Here is a 24,894-nt window from a genome sequence, read left to right as displayed (position 1 = left end):
CACATCTGTTTCTTTATCGTCTTTCAGCATTCTTTAGTTTGTCACTAACTTATAGGGGGGAGCCTGAACCTGAATTCAAATACAGCCATTAAAAAAGTGGAGGAATGTGTTGTCATCACAGATGATACATATTTGCAGCATTATTTAGAAAACACTCAGTTTTCACCAACTGACATGATTACTTTTATTTAAAAATGCAAATAAGAAAAAATGTAACTGTATAAAACTGAAATTGTAACTGAGTCAGTTGACTACAGGGCGTATAATACTGCCTGACAGCAAATATCCACATGCTCACAGGGGTAAGGCAGGTGTCTAACTTAAGTTCTGCTTTTGGATGTAAAATTCTATCACTTTTCTTACAACAGAAGTAAAAAGGTATGACAGAATTTCTGGAAAGCTGACAATCACAGGAGGCTGACAGGAATGTTCTCGCTGCAGCATCACTTGTCAAAAGGAGTACTCTTTGCTTACACTAGTGTTCTCCTTTAATTCTGCATTAGTTTCTTCTTAAACCAAAATCCAACCTTGCAGAATCTAGATGGTTTTACATTATTATTTTTTTTTACTTCTGCAAAAATGCACTTTTAAAACTAGCTATAATTTTCAATAGATTAGAACTTAGCTCTTTGTCAACTATTCTTTGTTTTCGTAATGCATCCTTTGGCAAAGAAGGAACTGCCTACACTTTTAGTCTTCGCGGTCAGCAGTTAGCTTACAAAATGAGTAAGATTATCAGATACTTTTGAGCGTTTTGCTTAAAAAATAAACATTTAATAATGTGATAAAATTTCGTTCAACATTTTTACAAGATCTTCACATGCATGCATTTATTTTAAGAAATTGTGAAATTAATGTATTATTAAGGAGTTACCCAGGAGAAGGCAGAGGTCACAGTGGTTCATGTTGCATCTCTTCTCCTTACCACTGGCTTACTTTTATGACAAGCTGTAACAGTTTGTCTTTAACTCATCTGATCTGCAGAATTCATTGGTAGCTATGTGGCACAGCTGAAGTGAGATGTTTTAGGCTCTTGGGATGCTCCTTATTTCCATTGTAGATTTTGAGTGACAGCCCTTAGTTGTTCTTCCATCAAGACTGATACATTTATCCTTACTAAATAGAAAGTTAAAGTGAATAATAGAACAGAAGACCAATTAGTTAACATGAGTATTATTTTGCTGTCAAATGCAGCACCTTCTGGAAGTTGACTTCGTCTCCTGGAATATTTGGAAGCTGAAGCTAGTTAATGGCAGAGAATGTCAAAACTGGATGAGGGATCAAATGGCTGCTTCCAGGGGTTTTCTGTCTGCTTTCCATGCTGTATGCCAACACAAGTGTTTGTTTTCATGTCACTCAAATGTTATTGTCCTCTGTGGTTTTTTCCTTTTGGTCATTAACTAATGCTGCATCTGTTCTGGCAGATATCCATCTCTGGTTGAGATTGGATTTAATATTTATTTAGTATTTGATTTATGAGTTACTCTTCAAACTTTTCTTCACCTGTTTGTTTTGTTTGTTCAGTTCATTGAGGTGCGTGATTATTTTCATCATCTGAATATAACCTAAGCTTTTTATGGTATTTCTTTTTTTAAAATTTACATTTTTACATTTTAATTTTCTTGTTTCTGGAAGCTTTCCTTTGGCCTGTTTGTCCATGTCAGTTCCCTTGTACTCTTAATCAAACCTTTTTTGATAAGTGATATGCACTTATGACTGTTTTCAATACGGCACCTTTTGATGGTGTCCATGAAGTCTGTAGGGATTCAATTCTTTTAGCAGTTCTTAGTATCTTCATTTTAATCAGCTCTTCTGCTTGTTTCATATTTCTCTAGGAAGCTGCACGTAAGACTAGTGGATCTTTTGGCTCTTGTAAATCCTGTAGGGTTATTCTATCCGTGTGTGTTATTAGAGTGCCTTTTCAACAGACAAATTTTGAACAGGACCCTCCATGCTATTCAGTACTGAGTTTGGAAGTTTATTTCTTACAGTTTCCTAATCAGCTATCCATGAAGTGATTTTGTGTCCCAGTGCAGCACTTGCTCATCAGTTACGGGTCTCTCTCATTGCAATTGTCGTTCGGTCCATTCTTGCCTCTCTTACTATGCCATAATTGATCAGAGCCAGCATTCTATTGAGGAAAATGATAACACAAACCTTCTTTGTGCTCTTACATTTAGGTCCAAAAACACAGATTTACTGAAATCCTTGGTCTCACCAAAATTCAGTCAGAGACCAAGTACTGCGCTGGAACTTGACAGCTTAGACCCATCTACTTACAAAACTTCGCTCAACTTAATACTCTGTTGTCATCCAATTGAAATAGCAATTTACCATGTCCCAGGTCTTTTATTATGGGTCTGACAGGAAAATTTCACAGGAAAAGGGCAATACAAGATACTTCAAATTTGTTACTATTCCATTACTGTGTATTTTCAATTTTCTTTCTTAATCCAAACTGTTGCTACCTTCAGGGCTCTTTATTGTAATCACGTACTTACAGATTCTTGTTGTATGATGGCAGTTGTACAGATGCCTGCAGAATGTCAAATGATAATTGAAATTAACAGGACTCCCTGTCTCAGATATTCAGGTATCTGCTGGCTTTCACGCGCTAGTTAGCTCTGCATTTATTTGCTCAGAGTATTGTCTGCCCAGAATGGTGTATTACATCTTGTAATAATTGACTGATATTTTAATGCTAATCAATACTATTCAGCTCCTGGGCCCGATTTCTTATTGTTGAGGGTTTAGAGAATCAATGCTGATTTTTTTTTTTTTTCACCTTCTACATTGGAATATATATATTACATTATAGCTACTTAAAACAAATGTTTGATTCCAAGATTAAAATGCTGTTACTGTACTGCAGGCTACTTATTTTCAATATAGATGTATATGAAATTGAAAGTTAGGTGTTTTTTGTTGTTTTTTTTCTTTTCCTTTTTGGTGATAATATTGATGGTGATGAAAACGTTTGAATGAGCTATTATGGTTCAAAACATTGAGCTCTTACGTATTACTCCATGAAAGAGTATTAGCTCAACTAAAATTAGCTCCATGGCAGCAGTTTCTTTTTTTTTTTTTCTTTTTTTCCTACATGTCTGGTGAAGTTTTTAGAGCTTACCCATGAAAATGTTTTTCATATCAGGCTTTGTAAATGACTTATATGGAAATCCCACTTATTAAATAATTCTGAAAGAGGTCTGCTGAATTAATTTTATTTGAAATTAGACAGCTAATTCCACTCATTGCAGAGACAATTTTTTTCATTAAATGTGGGGCTGCTGTGCTGTCTTGGACGAGGAAAAATGTAACCTTAAAGCAAGACAGAGAAGCATCCATCCTAATTTTAATCACAAGCTATGAGAATATTTCACAGCATAGAAATTATTTTTTTCTACTGCAGACATGTAAGTAAAGTGGTTGTAGGTGCTCTTAGAAAGCAAATTAAAAAAAATAAAATCATCATGTAAGTCTTTTTCTGATATGAAGATTGTAACAACCTGATGAAACTGAAAAGTGTCACTGTTTCCTGAAATCATACACAAGATTTGTGATTATTCTGAGAACTCTTAATTTCAAAGTTTGAGAAGAGTGTCTGTAATCAGCATAGCAATTTGACTTCTTAATTAGATTAGTCCCTTGAGTCCCATAGTCTATGTTTATGAACGTAATCAACCAGGCAGCAAAAAAAAGACACCAAAAAAACCCAAACTATTATAGATACTGTCTTTTTTTTTTTTTAATTCACAAAGGAACAAGAAGTGACATACTGGAGGTCTTGCTTCTGTGATAATTAGAACATGCATCTGAGGAACAAAGGAAAAAGAAGTGCCCTGGGCATATATAAATATTAGAGAATGAGACCCTTAAGAAACTAACTGAAGTGAGAGGACAAAAGGAACTCTTTGACTGTGCCTCAGATCAAATACTAGCTAGCTGTTGGACTGGTATGCAACGATTTTCATTTTGTTGAGGATTTATCAGCTCACAGTAAACCATACGTGAGGTTTTGGTTTTGTCATGGTGTTAGTCTGTTGTTGAAAAGAAATAAACACGAAAGCGTGTGCTGCCTGTTACTAATCACGATAGATTCGTCTTGTTTCTTGCTGATAAAAGTGTTGGTAATTTGAATTTGTCATTAGTTGTCCTTTGTGTATGAAATTATTTTTAGTGAAAATATCTCAAAACCACAGTTAGATTAAACAGCATACTGAATCGAACTTTGCCATTTCTTGGAGAAGAGCTGTATAATTTCCTCTGTTTGGTAGATTGGTTGATCGTTCAGCATCCATTCAGGACTTGAAGATGTTGAGCTCTGTATTTGGTATTGAAACCAATCTCTCAACAGCAGATATTTAAACTGTGAATTGTGCTCTGGTTGTTATGCAGACACATTGCCATAGGAATTCAGGAACTAACATTTGTCTGTGGCTTATTTGTGCATTTTATTTCTTTAGGGAGGAAGTTTATGTGGTGGCCTTCTTGTCGTAGATATGGAAGATGTAGTTTTTGGTTGTGTGCTGTGCTTGTACTGAAAAGTTGAGTTCATAAATGCTGTAAGAGTGGTGTGATGATTTCTCTGGTAGGTCAGGAGTCCTTTACAACTGGAGAACTCTGGTTTTACACAGATAAGCTTTTCGCAGTGGTAGGGAATTCTGTTTTGCTTCTGGAGAGAAGTTGGTCTGTTAATTTATTTCTGAGTTCTTTTACAGGCTTATCTCTATACTTAAGCTCAACCAGTGGCCACTGGAGGTTGTGCACTGAACCCTAACACTTGATACTATGTCAGATAAAGAGCAGAATACAAAATACAAAATTATTGTCTCAGAAAAGTTGTTAACTCTATTGTAAATAGTCGGAACTCCAGCTGTGAGTGGCTTTTAACTTACATATATGTATTTTCTTTGAATTACTAGCCAAAAGATTAACTGGGATATCTGAAGGATAATGTCTTCAATTACTTTCCTCCTTGCTTATGTCTTCAGGTTTCCTTTTCTGTATTTGTTAGTGATTCATGCATGATTCCCTATTTAGTAGAGGGTCTGATGGTAGCAGTAGTGGTGGTAGTGATATCATTTTTTTTTTTTTTTTTTTTTTTTGAGTATACAAAAGGAATTTGAATTAAACAAGGATGTTTCTGCAAATAGTTGCAGAGAGACATGCCAGATTGCTTGTTTCTAACTCTGGGAAAGAATGTGCTTTGGAAACTCTTCAGTGTGAGCTATGAGTTCCTCTTCGATAAGACACTTGGTGGCAGCTGTAAGAGTTAGAGGTATTTCATTAACTTGGTGAGACCTACCTTTCTGTGATGGCAATTAGAGATCAGGATTTAGCCCCACGAACATGAAAGCAGTACACATAGATGCGTGGATGTACTTAGTCACTCCTATTCTGTACACCTCCAGCACATTGAGTGGACCGTCTTAGAAGCCAGAAGCATACTTTTACAAATAGATCCTTTGTAGGTTTTTTCTATTAACATTCCTGGTAAGCTTGCCTGGGTGTTAACTGTTAGTGGCGGGTTTCAATTTCTTTTTTTCCTTTTTTTTTCTCTTCCCCTTAAGGTCCAGTTTTCAGCTAGGACCAATAACAAGGTGGTTATTTCCTTTTTCAATTTAGTTCAGTTTCAAAGGAACTGTAATAGGAAGACAATCCTCAGCATCTGCAGATGATGTGGAAAATACACTTGATAATGGGGATATTTATTTAAGTGCTATACAGTGATGGAGCTTTTAGATGCTGAGCTTTAAGATGCTGAGCTTGATATCTGAAGTAATTAATAACAAAAGCCTGCCAGCTTCTGCTGTGGGATCCTTAAGAGCATGCTAGCCAGCGTGTAATGCTTCATTGAAGCAGAGTTTATTGGAAGAACATCACAAAGTAGCAAAGAACAAATGCTACTGAGATACAAGGAAGGGACCTTTTGCAATTGGATGTTTCTCATAAGAATTTATTCAAGCCCTTCCAAAATTGCCTGCATTTTCTACCTAATCAGTGAAGAGTCAGCATGTACGAAGGGCAGCTGGTGCTGTTTGCAGCTTTCTGTAGGTTCTGTATCGTGTTCTGCTGGAAGGGGGAGCAGCTGGAGCTGTGTGGAAGAGGGCTGCTTTCCTCCGGGTGCTATAAGTCGGTTGAGTATGGATCTTGGAAGGATGGGGACACAGTAACCACCTTGTAGATGCACCTGGGGAGATGCCTTCCTAGTTCTGGATGGTGCAGGAAGCGGGAGACCGTCACCTGGCTTCTAGAAATCTGAATACAGGAGGTAAGAGGGGATTTTGATTAACACAACAAAGTGTATTTCTGCAGGACCAAGTTTTAAAGGTGATTAGAAATGTATTTATGTGGGAGGTTAACAAGGAACTGCATAGAGTTTGTTAGCATCCAGAGGGTTGCTGGAAGTTCAGGCTTGATCTGGGACCAGAGAAAAGCAATGTACTGTGCAGAGATGGGAGTGGAAGTGATGTCTGTGTGCAACTTGGCCTTTTTATGCTGCTTACCCTTTAGAAAGAGATTTATCTTAGGATTTCATTGTTCTAGTTAATTTTAAAGTAAAACATCCTATGTAAATTTGAATGCCCTTTTAATATTCTTGATCATTTCAATTTAAAGTGGTAGCGTGGGCAAATCCATCTGAAGCTCTGGTCCATTTGATATGTTTTTTTAGTATGTGGTGGCACACAAGAAGCATATAGACAAGTTTTTAAGAGGCAAATGATGATTTTGTTACGTTTTCAGTGGCTAAATAGTATGTTAGCCTGAGTTTATGAAATATAGTATGTATGCAATGTTGCAGTGGTTTGAAGTGCTGTTATTCTATGAGTATTTACTAGGGATAAAATCTGAGAAGATCTTGCTTTTATGTGAGTAAAATGAAGCTAAACTGTGGGGTTTCTTTTCTTGAGAATGAGAAAAACTAAAGATAAAAGTGCTTTTGATTTCATGTTGAATTTTAAGATTTTTCTTAACACTAGCCATCCACTTGAGAAATTGAAGATATGCATATAGCTCACTGTACTCATCATCAGTGAGGCCACACCTAAACTTCTGTATCCAGTTGTTGGCCCCTCAGTTCATGAGAGGCATGGATGTAGCAGAGAGAGTCCAACCAAGGGCTGCCAAGGTGAGGCAGGGCTGCCTGAGGCACCTCTCCTGTGAGGGGAGGCTGAGAGAGCTGGGATTGTTCAGCACGGGGACAAGGAGGCTCAAGGGGATGGGTGGTGTCTCATTAATGTGTACAAAAACCTGAAGGAACGATGAAAAGAAGATGGAGGCCGGCTCTTCTAGTGATGCTCAGTGATGGGAGAAGAGGCAGTGTTGCACAAACTGGAGCCAACAGGAGGTTCCTTCTAAACACCGGGCAGCACTTTTGTGCCTTGCAGGTGCCAGAGCCCTGGTACAGGCTGCCCAGAGAGGCTGTAGGTTCTCCTCCTTGGAGATCTCCCAGAGCTGCCCAGACATGGGCCTGGCCAGCTGCTGTGGATGGATGGCCTGGCTGGGGCTGGGCCTGATGGACACAGGGAGCCCTTCAGCCTCAGTCAGTCTGTGCTTCTGTGATTGTTCTGCAAATGCATTTCAAAAATTTTCTAGGGGAATTACAGTTTCAGGATTTGATTTAATTGATGTGAAGGTGGAACAGTGCATCTTCTGTAGCAGAGAAAGTAGAGGATTCATACAGTTAAAGTTTTAAGAATACAATATACTGAATTTTAGACTGAAAAGAATTGTTGGAGAGGCTAGCAATGGTAAGAGGCCGTTCTGCATGTTTCTGTTGTTACCATGGGTTACCTTGGCACCAACTTATACTTTTTTTTAATCTAAACTTTGAGATAACATTTTCATTATGTGTGAATTAAACGTGAAAGAATTAAAATGTACGTTCCTTAAGTTATTAAGCAAGACTTCATTGGTTTAGCTGTGAGGGATGCTGGTCATTTGTATGTGTGACTCAGCACATCTTACACTTAGTTTTGGATTCTGAGGATGTAGATTCATAAACACTAGGTCAGCAGTTTCCCAAGGGCCCTCTTTTAAAAATTATTATTATTTCCCTAGTGTCATTTTCTTCTTTGTGCCTAGAAGAATCATTGGAGAGGCCTTCTGATGTCCGAAAGCGTTTGAAGAGGCATAGGTTAAAATGAATGCAACAGATTGGAAAGAAACTAGTCATGATTTTCAGTGAGGAAAGAAAATCTAACTGGATTCAGAGATAGGAGGAAAATTGTTTCAGGAAGAGGCAGAATGTCTCCCTCAGCTGTATGAGGAATGAGGTTCTGAAATGGGAGACAGTATTTTGGAGTACGTAGTGTGTGTGATTATTTCCCCCATGGTGCTTCCACATGACAGCTTGCTGGATATCCCCTGACAGCAAGGTACTGAGAACTATCAAATTCATGAGCTATGCAGAACTGAATTTTCTTCAATTAAATAGTAGTTTAAGTGCTAGATGAATATTCTATTCACAAAGCATCAAAACTCAACATAAAAGGAGGTTACGGATGGGTAACATAGCGCTTAAATGTTAAAAGTCTTCTCATAAGCATGAAATACGAAAGAAGAGGTACTGCTAACTTCACAGAGGATTACAAATGCTGAGAATACCTTCTCAAATCTGGAATGAAATGCAAGATCTATTTTGTATAGTAATGAGGGTGGTTGGAACTTAATTGTGGGAGATGACAAGGGCAAAGCTTAGCAGGAATGGGGAAACAGCTGATACTTTGAAAAATCCACACACTAAAATCCAAGTGATCGCAGTATGAAATTGCAGAATACTTGCTCCTATAAATGCTCTTCTTTCTTTTTAATCTAAGGTATGTTTATGTGCCTCAGCACTCTTGTTCACAAATGCCAGGGAGGGACTGAAGTTTTGTTTGGAAACTGGTTGGGCATCAGTGGTACTGATGATATAAGAATTGTCCCTGTTAAATAGCTAATAATGAGAATGTATGAGTTTAGTTGCTCATAAAATCTGACACTGTGCAACAACAAAGTGGATCGTAACGAAGTATTGAATAGGCACAACAATTCTCACTGTGGGAGAGAAACCTCAAGCAGGTTCTGTTTTAAGCTAGAGCTGTTAGTTCCTAGCAGAATCACAGAAGAGTTGAGGTTGGGAGCAGACTCTGGAGATCCCGGACAGACTAAGAAACAAATGCACTTATTACAAAGGGCTTGGTTTTCACAGATGGCTTTTTGTCTTGTTATTCTAAGGTTAAAACCAGCATAAAATTCTCAAGTACATTGACATAAGAACAGAGTTTTAAGAGAGCAAGTGCAGGCTGATGTTGCTCTGCATATAGAAGATCACAGAATGTCACAAGAGGAATATGAAAATAGCCTTCTCTTGTTGTTCTCCTTAATACTGTTGAGCTACTGATATTCTGTCTGTGATTTACAAATTGTTTATACCCTGGATGGATGTGACATTCACATAACTTTATTAGATACCTTTGCCTCAGCATCGTATCAGTGAAACCTGGATGGGTTCTAAATTCAATGACTTAACTGTTCTGGGCCTAGCACCTGCCTTTCAGATTGTCATCAGTGTGACTGTTGTCATCTCCAAAGCTTAGGAGAATGGTTGCTGTTGGTGTATTTTGTGCTCCTGATTGAAGTTCTCATTCACCTGCATGTGTAGAAACTCTGTGGGGAACATGAATCTGTAAGAGTTGTAAGTTCTGTTTCTCTGGTGTGACTTAGGGAACAGTTTAAGATTTTTCTTCTTTTTTTTTTTAATTCAAAAAGAAAAGCCTGGTTACATTTGGTTCCAATTCATTCTTTAAATCCACTTGAACTCTCATTAAAATTACTTATCTAAATGATCAGAGTATAATCAGTGAGTCACACCATGGTTTCAGTTCCTATACCTTCGTTGTGACCGAACTGCAAATGAAATATTCGCTCTTCAAAACAAGCTTTTGTCTGAATGCTCGTTGGCACCTGCCAATCTTTCAGTGAAATCTCATGGCAGAATTTCTTTGCAAATCCTGAAATATTCTACAAGCTCAGAGCCTTTGGGGTTTTATTGAATGTGAGATCATTACTCAGTCTATGGCCGTGTAAAATGGTAGCTATGACAACTGCAGCATGTTGGAATGGAGGTGAGCAGGGAGGCTGCTGTGAAAACAGTCATATCCTCTCACATAGAAAACAACTTGTCCAGGCATCCTCTGGTAAAGATATTACCAGGTTGTTTTATTCGTAGGGTCTTCTGCTGTTTTCTAATGTCATGGAAAATTGAATTTCCCAAGACAGGTCCTCTTCCAAGTTTAACCAGTAACACAGATTTTAGAGAAGCCTACTTTGAAATTTAAACATGCTAGAGTATTCTTAGGGCCCTAAAGGCATTAAACTCTTAGAATTTAATGCAGCAAAACACAGAGCTATGAAAATACTTGGCTTTACGTGTTGGGATTTCTTTAGCTTTGTTAACTAAACTGGAAGATCAATTAAAAAAAAAAGGGGGGAATAATCGCTTTTGAATTTTGAAAAAAAAAACAATTATGGAATAAATGTAGGTGGATGCTAAGATAAGAAAAATAAGTATGTTCAAAGAGAGTGGTATATTCCTACGTGAAGCTTGTGGGAGTCAAAAAGGTCTTCTGTTTTTCTAGGCATTCAAAGTTAGACAGTTTGCAAAAACTCTCATTTCATTCTGTTAACAACATACAAGTCTTCTGAGAACACCTACACCTATTTGTATTGTATCTAATTTCCAAATTTTCTGAGTTCTGTTTTCAACTCTCCACCCAAAGGTAATTTCTATTCCCAGATCTTGATTTAATTTCTTGTGAGTTGTCCCATCAGTGCTGCTTCCGTGTACAAGCCTTTTGCAACAGTAATTCTGGGTGGAGAAAGTGCTGATATATAGAATCATAGAGTCACCGAAGTTGGAAAAGACTTCCAAGGTCATCCAGTCCAACCATGTCTTGCTCTCTTCTCCAAATATTATTGTTCACAGATTGTACTGCCAATATCTGTGGAAAGTACTTTGTTCTGTAGTCTGATAGATTGAATTATGCTGTCATCGTAGTGAAGAAGTTGTTTTGGTTTTTTCGTAGTAAGGTTTCTGACATTGAATTTCATAGTGCTTGGGGATGCTTAATTCAGTGTGGATTTCTAATGTCAAAATGTTCTAACCGTTAGAGCTTCCCTAACTTTCTCAACATGCTCACTAGATTTTAATGTGAATTTACCTCTGTTTTTATTTGAAAGACAGAACACTGAAGGTTTGGAAAGATGAATTTTCTACCTCTTTCTTTGTGCTGAACTCCCAGGAGAGTTGGGGCTGCTCTTGGGCTTCACACTGTGGCTGCTGAAAAATGCTGCCGTTCAGTTTCAGATCAGGGACCAGCTGGAGATGACGGACTCATTGGCCAAGTTGGGTTCAGAAACTGTGATGGCCTGACTTTGTTTTCTACCATAGTGACAGAAAGCATGGCCTTGAATTCCAACACGTTTCATAAAGATACAGAGAATGAAGTCTTCGCCTAGTGAAATCTGTGGGAGCTCTGCTATTAACTTTAATGAATTGTGCATTATATGAGAGGGGAGTAGAATTTTTTGGTTTGGGTAAATCTCATGAAATTCTGGTTTTCTTCTTCAACTGAATGCAGTGTTTCTGCTTGCAGTAAAAAAACACAAGAGACAGCAGAAGGAGCAGCTAGAAGGTGGAAATAAAATGGTGCTATTTCTTCAGTTGTTAGCAGGAATTATGCTTTCTCCCCGTTGGAACAGGCACAGTTCAGCTTCTGTAGGGACAGCACACAGGGACACTGTCACTCATGTTTCTAGCATGCTGCTTTTATTTTTTTTTATTATTTTATTTTTTTACTGGTAGTATAGGACAAAAGATTTGATCCTATTTTATGCCTACATTTTCCTTCAGGTGTGTTCTTGTGCTTCATGCCAACACCCATTATTTATGCCAGGTTATACAGGAGTGTACCTTCATGGATTGCACATGGAAGCAACAACTTTGTGTAATGCTGTGTGAATTTAGAAGCTTTTTTAATATTCAAGGATTCCATCATAAATGGAATATACTTGGTAGCGATTAGAACTACTAACAAGGCTTTCTTACCTCGGCAGACTTTTCACTTTTGTCTGAGTCATGCTTCATTCTACTTAATGCAGATGTGAATGGAAGTGTAAAATGAATATAGCAGAATTTGAACTTGACAGCTCAACAGCTGAGGTAGCAATGAAAATTTTTAGTTAAGGAACGTGCTATCTAACACATCGAAGACTTGAGAAGTCCTTAATTGTTTAAGTTAGTGACCTGCACAGTGTATTCCAACGCTGCTGATTCACAGAATCACCGAATGGCCAGGGTTGGAAGGGACCTCAAGGATCATGAAGCTCCAACCCCCTGCCACATGCAGGGCCACCAACCTCCACATTTCATAGCAGCCCAGGCTGCCCAGGGCCCCATCCAACCTGGCCCTGAACACCTCCAGGGATGGACGGGGCATCCACAGCCTCTCTGGGCAGCTGTTCCAGCACCTCACCGCTCTCATAGCAAAGAACTTAGATTCCGAATTCCTTACTTGAGGATGTAGCTCCTGTTAGCTCCCAGGTGTGACTGCTGGCCAGGAGGGTTCAAGCAAACAGTGGCAGTGCCACTGGGGCCAGTTCTTGCATAACTGATGTCAGGACTAAGCTGACACTAAAGCGTCCCATGTCAAAACCCACCATATCCAAATGTGATCTGATAAAGCTTAGGCTAGTCTTCTGCAACACTTAGCTTCTTTCAGAGTTGTCCACGCGGAAGAGGAATCCCGTATTTTGCAGTGCAAATCCTGATCTTATGATAGCTTCAACTTAGCCTGCTGCTGGAAGTGCAATTGTGAGGGGCAAGCTCATGCGTTGTCCTTTGTCACTGGTGGCCAGGCAGGCAGTTGCACTGACTGGCTTAATGTGGAGAACAGCTAGTTTAGCTGTGAGGTCTGGTTTGAGATGGAAATGTGTGATTCCTGATGCTGACCAAGCTTTAAAAGACAATTTGAGTTTATCTTTTGGTGTCCTTTTAAACTTTTGGTTTCTTTTGCTGTTGTGGATAAGGAATAAAGATGCAGAAACTGCTTCTAAAATAAATGCTTGTCACAGTAATCTTTTTTTATGATATATATATTTTTTAATCTTTGGCTTTGATTTTATGGTAGCATTGAATTCCAGATTGAAACCAGCTAATGGATTTCACAGAGAAAAAGCATAGTTACTATGGCTACACAGCACCCTGAAAGCTTAAAAGGACAAAGGATAAATGAATACGGTAGGGGCTGCTTAGCCATTTCTGGAATAGATTCTAATAATTTAAAGGCTTTTATAGTCTTTCAGACACCATCAGAGAAAGCAAGATGTTAGTCCTTCAAGATTTCACTTTTTATTCTTAGTTTAGATCATTATTTTTGAAGTAGCGTATTTGAAAACTATTTTTCAGAACATTTTCATCTTCTAGCCAGTTACATAGTTCACATATATCTGTTGCATGTAATGAAGCTTGCTAGTCCTTATAATTTTATCATTGATATTTTTTACCATGGTACATTAAAATTAGTAGAAATCCAGTCTTCCTGTGGAAAAGCAAAACAGAATAATTGAGGCTTGAAAACATGGAGCAACGTACTTACGATGAGCACTCTAATTTTGGCTAAAATACTTGTCTTAAAGATCAATTTATCAGAAAACAAGAGTAAAAGTCAATTGTACATAGTACAGGACTATAAAACACACGTTAACTCCATGCAGTTAAGGAATTAAATTACTTTATTTTAGCATTTCCTTGGTGGCTGATGACAAGTCGCTGCTACTTGGTTTTACTCAAGAAGTAAACTGTGGGTAGAAGTTGTCAATAATTGCAGGCAGTGTTCTTTGGCTGATTTGGTAGTACGGAATCATTGGGAAGGTGGCAGGTAACCTTACTTAAGTAATATTTTGCTTTTGTAGAGAGGGAGATTTCACGTGGTGCTCTTCTTGCAGGCAGAGAGCTTTTGGATTTCTTTTGCGTTTATCTGCCCAGCAATGTTTGCATGCATTAATAAAAGCAAGGGGACTTTCAGTGTATGCAGCAGACAAGTGGAGTGGTCCTCCCGTTGCAGATCTCTTCTGTGCTCTGTAGAAATGCCAGATTTGCTATATAGTACATAGTTTTATTTAGGTTCAAGATGGGCAATAAGCCTTTCCGTGAAAGAACATCAGAACTCCAGTACAGAAGAACTTCATTGGGAAGACCAGAGATCTATATTATCTTTGGTGGTTGAGTCACCATCCCTGGATGTGTTTAAAAACCATTTGGATGTGGTGCTCAGGGACATGATTTAGCAGAGGGCTTTTTAGACTTAGGTTAGTATGGTTAGGTTGTGGTTGGACTCGACGATCTTCAAGGTCTTTTCCAACCTGAGCTAATCTGTAAAGTCTGTTTGGCTCAAACTCAAAGATGAGCAAACGAGAATATCTGGGGAAAACTGAGAATAATGCCTGTGAATGTATAGGTGAAAAGAATACATACTTAAAAATGTTGTGAGAGTTTGATCCCGTTCTTTACTTTGGTTTTGAGATTGCGTAAATCTCATATGTGGGGTATTTTTAAAGTAGCTCCAAGTTATGAAATACGAAACAATGTTGTGGAAGTGACCCAGCGTCTATGATTATATAGATTACATAGATTACACTCACCAGAAGGCCTGTTCATTGCTTCTCATCTTCTTGAGTCAACAAAAAATACAAATATTAGACCTTAGGAAAATTCTCCTATTGTGAAAGCTGTAAATTAATGAATTCAACAAATCTGTTACAGTTTCAACATAAATTTACAGAACCCTTGTACTTAAAACTAATTTACAGTATTTACTGGGTTGTTTTTTTTTTTTTTTTTTTGAGTTTTTCAAAAGATCTTCACTTAAAAATCAATCTTGTATATGCTTACTGCCACTTGAAATTGAGCAGGGTTCCTCTAGGTAGCTTCTCTATTGAAATTTCAGGTATTTATGGGAAACTACTGTTAATTGTATTTAATTTATGTGAAAATGTATTGCAGAAATTTCATTTTTATTCATTGTAAGCATGACGATGAAACAATCTGGATCACTGATAGTTTGTAGATAATGTTTGTTGTCCCAGAGTAGGCAGACTTTGTGGGCTTTTCATTCTAGAACTTACATCCAGCACAGTGTATTCTTATTCTTTAAATCTTTAAATCTTATGCGTCATTTGCTTTTCTACGCATAAGGTAAAGATTTTGAAATTTTAATCAAGAAAAAACTAGCAACAGGTCATCAGTTATTTTATCTCCTGCCCCTGCCAAATACGGCTGAAATATTCTGTTCAAAAATAGCCTGATAGTGCAGAACAAAACCCCTAATTGCAGGGGTTACGTTCATGGGTATTTCTTTCATTCACGTGTGCTTTTGCTTTGGTGAAAGACTCAATTTATTTCTTGTTTAGTTAAGTACTGCAGAAAAAAAGATGGTGCTTGAAATTCAGAAGTGGATCAGTTAGAGTGCTTCGATGGAAGACTGGGGCTGTGGTATTTGATGTTGCTATGGGAAACTGCTTTGTGAGAACATTTGCAGAGCAGATGGACCAAGAGAGATAAAACAGATACAGGTATTGAATAGAGATTGTGTAATGTTCTGTGAAACAACAGGAAAACATGAGCAGAAATCTGTGTAACATGGTTCTTCCTTGATTCATCTTTCTTTTATTGGATATACTGCTAGCTAAAATTTGAAAACACAGCTCTTAATAGCAAACTCACTGTGTTTTCCTTTAAATGGGTTAGTGTATTTTCATGGTATTTTACCTTATGCCATTGAATTGAAACAACTGCCTGATGGGAATAGTACAGCAGGGAGGGTTTCTCAAAGTTTTGGGCTTTTTAACGTGCAAAGAAAATGGCAGGATTTATCTGCCCCATCTTCTGTTATATGCAAAAACAATTGCATCCTAACTTTATGCTGTTATTGCATCCTAACTTTATGCTGTTATTGCATCCTAACTTTATGCTGTTACACTTCCTTTTGGACAAGCTTCTGAAGTTACATCAGTACACAAACACTACAGAATGGAAAAACTTTGTATTTCAGATGTTAAGATTTTCGTAGCCTAGCATACTCTTGGCTATTGAGAGCTCTTCTGTATCCGAGCTTTATTTCTTTGTTAATAACTCAATAAGTAAAATGAGTACCCATCCTGTTTAAAAGTAAAATGTGTTTGAAATTGTTGGGTGCAGTGTTGCTTTCCTAGCAACGTGACACCTGTGGTACCCAAAGATACCCACGTGATGGCAAACACACAGTGTGCTTTTGTAAGGGTGCACATGTACAGGAATGCTCTGTTGACCTAACATATATTTTTGGTTCTCTCTGGCAATGAATGAAATAGTCACGTGCTGTTTAATTCTTCTCTCAGAAAAATAGGTAGAGAATTTGAAATATATTTAGTTCCTATATCTTTTAAAAAAACGAAAGGCAGACTTGTAAAAAAAAAAAAAATCTGAAAAAATAAAACCTGTTCTGAGAATTTATTATTTCAATTGCTAAAGGATTTTTTTGTAGATAACACAAAATTATATATAAAAATACATATATACTTTTAAGGTTTAGTGTATCTTTCCTTCTATTCTTGATGAGTTATAAAACTTACTCCATGGGTTGATTTCTGCACATGTGTTGAAGCTGTTCTTTGGGTTATGCAAACAGGAACCTGTGACTGCACAACCATCAGTGTTTTTCATCAGTGATTTCATTAGGAAATACCATGCCACTGCATACTGTATAGTTGATTTGTATTTCCAGAGTGCATCTTAAAGAAATCTTTTGACAGTGGGAAGAGAAATGGCCTCAAGTTGTGCCAGGGTGAGTTTAGGTTGGATATCAGGAAAAACCTCTTTACAGGAAGGGTTGTTAAGCATTGGAATAGGCTCCCCAGGGAGGTGATGGAGTCACCATCTTTGGATGTGTTTAAGAACCCTTTGGATGTGGTGCTCAGGGACATGATTTAGCAGAGGGCTGTTAGAGTTAGGGTAGAATGGATAGGTTGTGGTTGGACTCGATGATCTTTAAAGTCTTTTCCAACCTGAGTGATTCTGTTTCTTATAATTAAAAAAAAAAAATAAAATCATCTGCTATGTTTGTTGTTAATCCATTTTAAATACCGCTGTCACCCTTGGTTGCTGTGAGCAGCACTCAGCCATGCAGTCTATCCTGCCTCTGTTTCTGTGAGCCCAGTTTATAGTCATGCAACTGCATGTAGACTTTTAAAGTACTTATTTTTGTTTTCTGTGCAGTGAACGTTAGTGGACAGGCCCTTCGGACAGTTGTTTGAACATGCTGGTTTCCCAAAAGAGAGGTGGGAGAGCTTTCCCAACGTTTCTACCTGGTAGGCATTTCCATAAGTGCGTGGGTGCTGTCATGCTTGTCTGGAAGAACCGAGAGAGAAAACTGTCACAGCCATGTGGTCAGCGTTTGCTGCTTTACTGGTCTCTCCTGACATCATTGTCTCACGTACAAGCAGCTTTTCCATGACACCCAAACTCCCAGAAAGAAGCCATCTTCTCCAGGCCATGACTTGGAGGCCAACTGGGTCTCAGCATGGAGTTGCCTGCTCCTGTATGACTTGTGTTTGTTTGGCTGGTTTGGGTGCTTCCCTACTGAGCTTGTATTTGTTCCCCTTTTGAGACAGCTAGCTGAATTAAATCTTTATTATATTTTACTCTTTGGCAAGCAAATATGTGTAAAAACATTACTAGTGAAATAATTATCTGTTTTGGTCTTTTTGTTGTATTAAGCTTTATTTATCCTTTATAAATTTATTTTTCCTTTATTTGTTTATCCTATATATAAATGTCTGCAAAAAGGCTTTTTCCACCATTATGGTTAATAAATGGAAGCTCATATATAGTTTTCCTGTGCCTGATCTCCTGTGGGAGATCAAGAATTATCTCAAATCAGTTTGAGAGTCTACAGAAATACGAGTGAGAACCAGTATCTAGCATAGGAAATGATAAATATTATTTAAGACTACTGTTCAAGTCCAGTGTTAGAATTATTTGTACGTGGGTTGCTTGGAAGGTAATGCTGCCTATTGATTTCCTTGAAAACTACAAAAGATACAAAGAGCACAGTATGATAGAGCAAATTCTCAGCTACAAAATACTGTCTTTCAACATTGTCACCACCATCAGCTGTGCATTTTTCACCAGCAATGAAGAAGAGCCTGCATTCTTGCAGAAACACACCACCCACCCACTGCTTTACTGTGCTCACATTTACTGTTTGGTCTCCATCAGTGTTCAACAAGTGTCTGTGGGTGCCATTTTTTCCTCACGGAGGAATTCAGTGACACTCATTTGCTTCACGCTCCCGTATCAGAAGCCATTTTGTCAGACTGTCCCTCTGCTGTCGTCTGTCACAACAACATGTAAAGGAGGGAAGGTTCAACCTCTGCTGCTGTACCACCACCATCTGTCTCTGGCATCATGGGCCAACGTAATAAAATTGGAGGCATTACTTTCAGATCAGCCCTTATATGATCTGAAAGACACTGGTATTAATATTTTTTCCAAAGTGACATGGTTTAAGGTTTCCAAACAGCATGGTTTAAGGCTCTTTATATACATTATGTGATATTTCAACATAATACAGCTAGTTTCATATGACTTGTTTCTGTTTATTCTAGGAAATGAAACCAGGAAGTAATGTGAAGGGCCATGTGAAGCTCCTACATACCAGAAATTTCCTAAGAGATTGCTTTACCTGTAAGTTCTACTTTTCTGTTGTTAAATGCTAAGTTATATTCACATTTCTGGAGAAAAAAAGAACAGATTTATTTTGGCATTTTGACTTGCAGCTTGATTGTGAAGAAAACCCAGCCCAAATGCCTTGTGTTGAATCCGTGCCATTATTAATTGACTGGATTTCAACTATTTCAGCATAGGACAAATAGACACATTTTTCTGTTAAGATATTGAATGGAATGATTAATTTTTTTCATGTTTTATCATTATAGATTATGCTTGCAGCGTAATATATGCTAGGCTGCAGTAGCTTAGTTTTTAGAAACTCCAAATGTAAGATAGAAAATATCCGAATTTGTATGAAAGCATGAAAAGATTCCCTGTGCAGATAGGTGCCTGCGGTGACTCAAGCCTGTTCTTAAATGGTCTTATTTTCCAGAGTTATTAAATGATATGATAGCACCACTTCCAGTCTTGCTATTTGAAGAAAATAGTTTTCTTTGAGCTATGGAGAAATCATTGAATTTTATATACATTGCTTAACAAAATCCACTTAAGAATGTAAACTTTTGTTTTCATCTTAAGTTTAGTTGTCCACGTAAAAGTATTTATTATGTATGAGAGAAGTGAACTTGGCCTCTCAACACTACTGCAAGGAAAACATTAGAAAATCCATTTTACACAAAAAAAAAGCATTTGACTGACTGGATTTTTGCAGATTGGTGTATCTTTCGGCAGAGCTGAGAACAGAATTCAGAAGCTCTTCTTAGTCTCAATCAGGAGTTATTATTCAAAAATAAATTATGTCAATGGGAAGTGTGTTGGTTCATGCCAAAAAAAGTACATCTTGAAGGAAATTGAGAGTTTACAGAAAAAAATTTGCAATCTGGAATTTAAATAGTATGTTAATTATCACCATTGTTTATGTAATTATTTAACTAAGCATAATCTAATTAACAAGTTCTTAAGAACTGTGGGAGAGAAAATATTAACTGATAGCGCTTCAGAATTGGTAATGTCTATTTTATACTTCAAAAATAACAGTCTTGATTCTTTATTTTTTTTTTTTTTTATCTAGCACTCCCTTTGAAGGTAGTGGCAGCTCCTACGACTGGGGGCAGTGTGTAGGGAGTTTAGTTTAACATAACCTGCAACTAAACTAAAACTTGCAAATTCTAGTCTTCCACAAGTCAAATTTTTCATGAAGTATCAGAAATGTTTTGATATTTGCATATAATTCTCTCGAAAAAATTCCTTAGTGTGTCTTTATTCTGATATAACTGTTGAAACAGCCACAAATTAAATGCAGACGCAAAGATTTCTGTTAGAAATTAGAAGCTGAGTTCTGCTTTTTTTTTGTTGCTGTAAAGTAAAAATTGAACGTTATTTTCTTCATTCTGTTAGTATTCACAGTGCTGGGAAACTGCAGCAATTAGTCCTCTGTTATCCTAAGTATATTGACATTGAAGGATGTCCTTTGGTTTCATTAGAGAATCTGGAGGGGATATTCCAGGACATTTCTAGGAAACTTTTCATGATGAAGTCAGTGAAGAGAGAAGGGAAACTGCTGCTCTGATCATGCTGCCTTAATAACTGAATTTGTCTAATTTTCTGTATTGTTCACCAGATTGAATTGCTCAGCACTTCTTGGGCAAGTGGATTTCCAGCGTCTTAACTGTAGCCTTAAAAACAAGCAAACTGAAAAGAGATGAAATAGAGTTAAAATGTACTTTACTAAAGCTTACTTCAGCCTCTCTTTTAAACTCCTTTATTCATCTCTTCACATCTGTCTAAGAAATGCAGGTATTTCATACATGTATATATGTAGGTGTGCATCAGTTATTTGATATAAATATATGTTCTCTGAAAGTAAGACAGTGGGACAAAGGTAGCAAATTGACTTGGGAGAGTCTTAGGTGAGAACATGGAGGAAAACTGCTGGCAAGGTGCTAAAGCTGAGAGCCGTGGTGTATGTTGAGCACTGTAAAGCAGACATGTAGCCTCCCAGACAAAAAGTCCTGGAAATACCCTAATGAAACATAGAAAAGCATAGAGCTGATGTATTATTTTACAATTCAATACTAATAGGAAATGCAAATGCATTTTGATGATTTTTTTAACGTGGAATTCTTTGACAAGATAGCTGTTGGAAGATACTAAATGTAGAAACAACCTTTTTCTCTAGCAGTGTATTAGTGTTCATTACAGTGTATTCCAATTGCTTAAATGTGAGACTGTTCTAGTCAGTGTCACGAAAAAGAGATGTTAGAGCTGAACCACTGATGGGCCGTGTGTGTGCTGATTTATTAGCTGAGCAGTTTTTCTCATTCTGCTCTTCTTAGCTTTGCGTATGTGGAAGTAACAGCAGCTACTTATTCGTGCTTTAGGTTTTGTATTGAGCTTTCCATGCCCACAACCTCACTTTTCAGAGTAGCCTGTGCGTGTTACATGTCGAACTGTTCAAGTTAGGTGATGTAACAGCTCAGATTTACAATTTTAGGAACTTGCCACAGAAGGGAAAACAGAATCTGGTTACTGAGTAAACAGAATTACAGTCATGTCTTCTTTCATTTCAAATATTAGTTGTCAGTTAGTATATAGTGATTGACAGCTCTGAGTTCTGGATAGAGAGCCAGCAATATGCAAGCAGGCTTTTCTTCTCTGATAGCAGTATTTTCTTCTCTGCCTTACTCTGCCTTAAGAACTGAACTCATATGTACTCCTACCAAATGCTGTGAACTGGTGTTTGTTAAGATCAAATCATCACGTGCACAACATTCTAACAGAGTATGAGCATTCCTAAATTAGAACAAAGGTACTGTAGTCCTAAACTCCATTACCGTTGCTTTTGCTGTTACACAAACCATTCTCCTCTGGGTATAACTTCACTTCAGCAGGAGTGTTGAAGGTATTTGTACACTCAATATAAAAATCCTGCAGATGGTACTGTTCTTATGTAGAGTTGCAGGTTTCTTTGAAGACCAGGGATTTGAGAATTACAGTGGGCTGCAGTGCGGCTAAGGATGGCAAAAAACAAGACCGTATCCCTTATTCACGTGGGCAAAGGAACTGTGTTTTGAAGGAAGTGCTGCTACAGCTTCTGCTTCTGAAACCTGCTGTACTGGTAATAGTCATTAGTCCTTGGCACTAGTGGCCATTTCTCCATCTCTAACCTCAACCCTTAGTGTTTCTGCTGTCTGATGCCCTGGGAAGAGTGAGCAAAGGCTGCACTCCATCTCCTTGCCGGCGCTGACATACTCTTCTGTGCAGCTGGATTTTATTTAGACATTACAGAAAGGAGGATGTACTTCTGCTTCTGATATATGTAGAATCATAGAATCACTCAGGTTGGAAAAGACCTTGAAGATCATCAAATCCAACCACAACCTAACCATACTACCCTAACTCTAACAGCCCTCTGCTAAATCATGTCCCTGAGCACCACATCCAAATGGTTTTTAAACACATCCAGGGATGGTGACTCAACCACCTCCTTGGGGAGCCTATTCCAGTGCTTAACAACCCTTTCTGTAAGGAAGGTTTTCCTGATATCCAACCTAAACTTACCCTGGCACAACTTGAGGCCATTTCCCCTCATCCTGTCACCAGTGAGAAGAGACCAACCCCACTCCTGCTGCAATCACTTTTCAGACATTGGAAGAGAGCAATAAGGTCTCCCCTCAGCCTCCTCTTCCCCAGACTAAACAGCCCCAGTTCATTCACTCTCTCCTCATAGGCCACGTTCTCCAAGCCCTTCACCAGCCTTGTTGCCCTTCTTTGCACCTGCTCCAGCACCTCCATGTCCTTTCTGTGCTTTTGTATTGAAATGCTGTCAGGAACTTAATTTCTTCAAAAATTGTCTATTTGTGCAATTCTGACCACGGGCATTTAAAATGCTAAAGATGTTGTTGAGAATTTCTGCGGACAATTCATACTGGGAAGAAGCTTGTAAGCAATGATTAGATAAATGTACTAGCAGTTTTCTGAGATTGACATCAGTCGATACAGAGTTTTTGTTAAGCTTTGGACATACTGTTTTCATTAAGTCTGCCTGCTTTGACAGCACGGTTCATAGAGAAAGACTGGGAAGAAGAGGAAAATGGTTCTAGAAACTGACTGTTGATTTAATAAAGGCCAAATAAAAAAAGTAATAATGTAGTTTCTGCTTGGAATAACTTCTGACTGGTACTATAGGCAGGCCAGAAGGAACAGCATTCCCTATTTAATCAATTAAATCTTGCTTGGATTGCCGTAGATAAGCAATTCTGGTTCTGTTTTCTTTGAATTCTCTTTTGAATTGGTTGTCAATAAGTTAATGAAGCTATGGCAGCGCTCTGTATTTTCACAGATGGCTGGACTGGTTTGTTTCAAGTCCTTCTATATACATCTCTATCTCAGTGCTAAACCTGTTCACTTCTTGTTAAAGAAATTGTGAACAATCTCACACAGGCATGTCTCAAAGCAGCATCTATGTGGCTTTATACTCAAGGCTGCAACTGATTCTGGAATTCACGTATTCAACCATCATATTGATATAAACAGAAAAAAGTCAACATGGGCGAAAGGAAAAAAGGATATTATGTATTCTGAGCACAGGTTGCTGGAAGAGAGAGAAATCGAACATTATGAAACATGAGGTAGTTCCAAGTTCTTTGTCTTAAGTCTTTTTGCCAGAAATAATGCCATAATAACTGTTAATTGTGATACTGATTAAAGTATTTATCATACATTTATTGTATCTGGTAGTAACCCAAATGAGTTAATCAGTATTGTAGAACTGCCTTTCATTAAATACAGACGAGTAACAATGTAACTTACTGATATTGTAGATCATAGTGGTAATTATTTCATTATGATTACTTCTGTAGCTGTTATATTTTATTTCCAAAGGAAATTTGCATAATTCCTGTTAATGCTAGTTGATGAGCAAATAAGAAAACAATCTTTTTCTGCCTTGCATAACCCTCAGCTGGGTCTTCTGTGTTTAGCCAGTGATTATTAACTGGCTATCCTTTAAAATATTAAATGTTTTGATATCTTATCAAGCTATATGTAAAATAAATAGTAGCACAGAGTGTGCTTGGATTTGCTTGTAGAAACATGGCAATTTCTAAATGTGACAGCCATTCATTTTCATAGAACTTTAAGAGCCGAAATGTTCTGATTACGTAGTCAACATAGTAAATCATTGCTGTCCTTGAAAGGCACCTTTTCAGATGCAAGACGAGTTCCTCATTTTCTCTATGTACCTCTCTTCCTGGATCTCTGGAGCACGTGGATTTCCCCCCTATTCTTCTCATGCCTTGTGAAAAAAGGTTTGAAACGCCTCTTCTTGTTTCCACTGAGCACACAGGATTGGCTCGCTTATTTGGAGATCTTGAGGAGAGTCCAGTGCATGCTGCACAGAAGATGAAACTAACCACATGAAAAATCAAAAATACGGTATCAAAATGAGCAGAAAGAATTTAAATCATACATGATAGTAGTGAAGAGTTGAGTAGAAGATAGCAATAGATATTTACTGTAGAAGATTGTGAGTCCCTGAGTATATTAATTTCAAGGAATGTCTGCACAGCTCTGATCAAGGTTTCAGTGATTGTTAGAGGTGAATCTTCTTCTGCTCTCCCTATGCTTTCCTTTTGTCTTTCTCAACTAAACTTGGATTTGAACTTCAATCTCATATGCTACCTGACTTATGCTTTTGTGTCAGCTGCTGTGAACGTATTCTGGGCGATAGCAGTTATAATTACAGCATTTTTGCTTACTGTAATCATCTTCCTGATCGTCAGCTAGTACAAGGGTATCTTGCAGAATAGGGAGAATAAAATAACTGCAGAGTTCTTCCATTCTTTGCTTAACTACTTACGTATTTTATTTTTTTTTTAAATAAAGGATATACTGAGGAAAATAAGTTGGTATTTCTAAACTGATGATATACTAGGAAATACAACACCTGTTCCTGGTGTTGCTTGTTAAATTACTCTGCTGAAGTATAATTTCATGCCTTGTTAGAATCAGATGGACACCGCTACAATTTGCTGAAGGTGAAATAATGGCACAGGCTTAGAAAAAAAACTTGTGTTATTTAAGATGTTTGATACCAAATTTCCACCAGTAGAATTGAAAGCAGCAGTCAACAGAAACGTCCT

The 24,894-nt window shown here is 37.7% G+C and overlaps 1 protein-coding gene across 2 annotated transcripts in view; it reads left to right on the top strand.

The window, feature by feature from the left end:
- The window catches only part of MARCHF1 (membrane associated ring-CH-type finger 1), a 312,318-nt gene that overhangs the window by 149,391 nt on the left and 138,033 nt on the right, over positions 1-24,894 (top strand). For both annotated transcript variants that reach the window (XM_031553004.2, XM_031553002.2), the window contains exon 3: positions 18,688-18,766. The gene's annotated coding sequence lies outside the window, so the exon portion shown is untranslated. The remainder of the gene's footprint in view (positions 1-18,687; positions 18,767-24,894) is intronic.

The sequence above is a fragment of the Meleagris gallopavo genome, chromosome 4 (genome assembly GCF_905368555.1).
Source record: "Meleagris gallopavo chromosome 4, MGAL_WU_HG_1.1, whole genome shotgun sequence".
NCBI lineage: Eukaryota > Metazoa > Chordata > Aves > Galliformes > Phasianidae > Meleagris > Meleagris gallopavo.
This window is presented reverse-complemented; position numbering and strand designations above follow the sequence as displayed.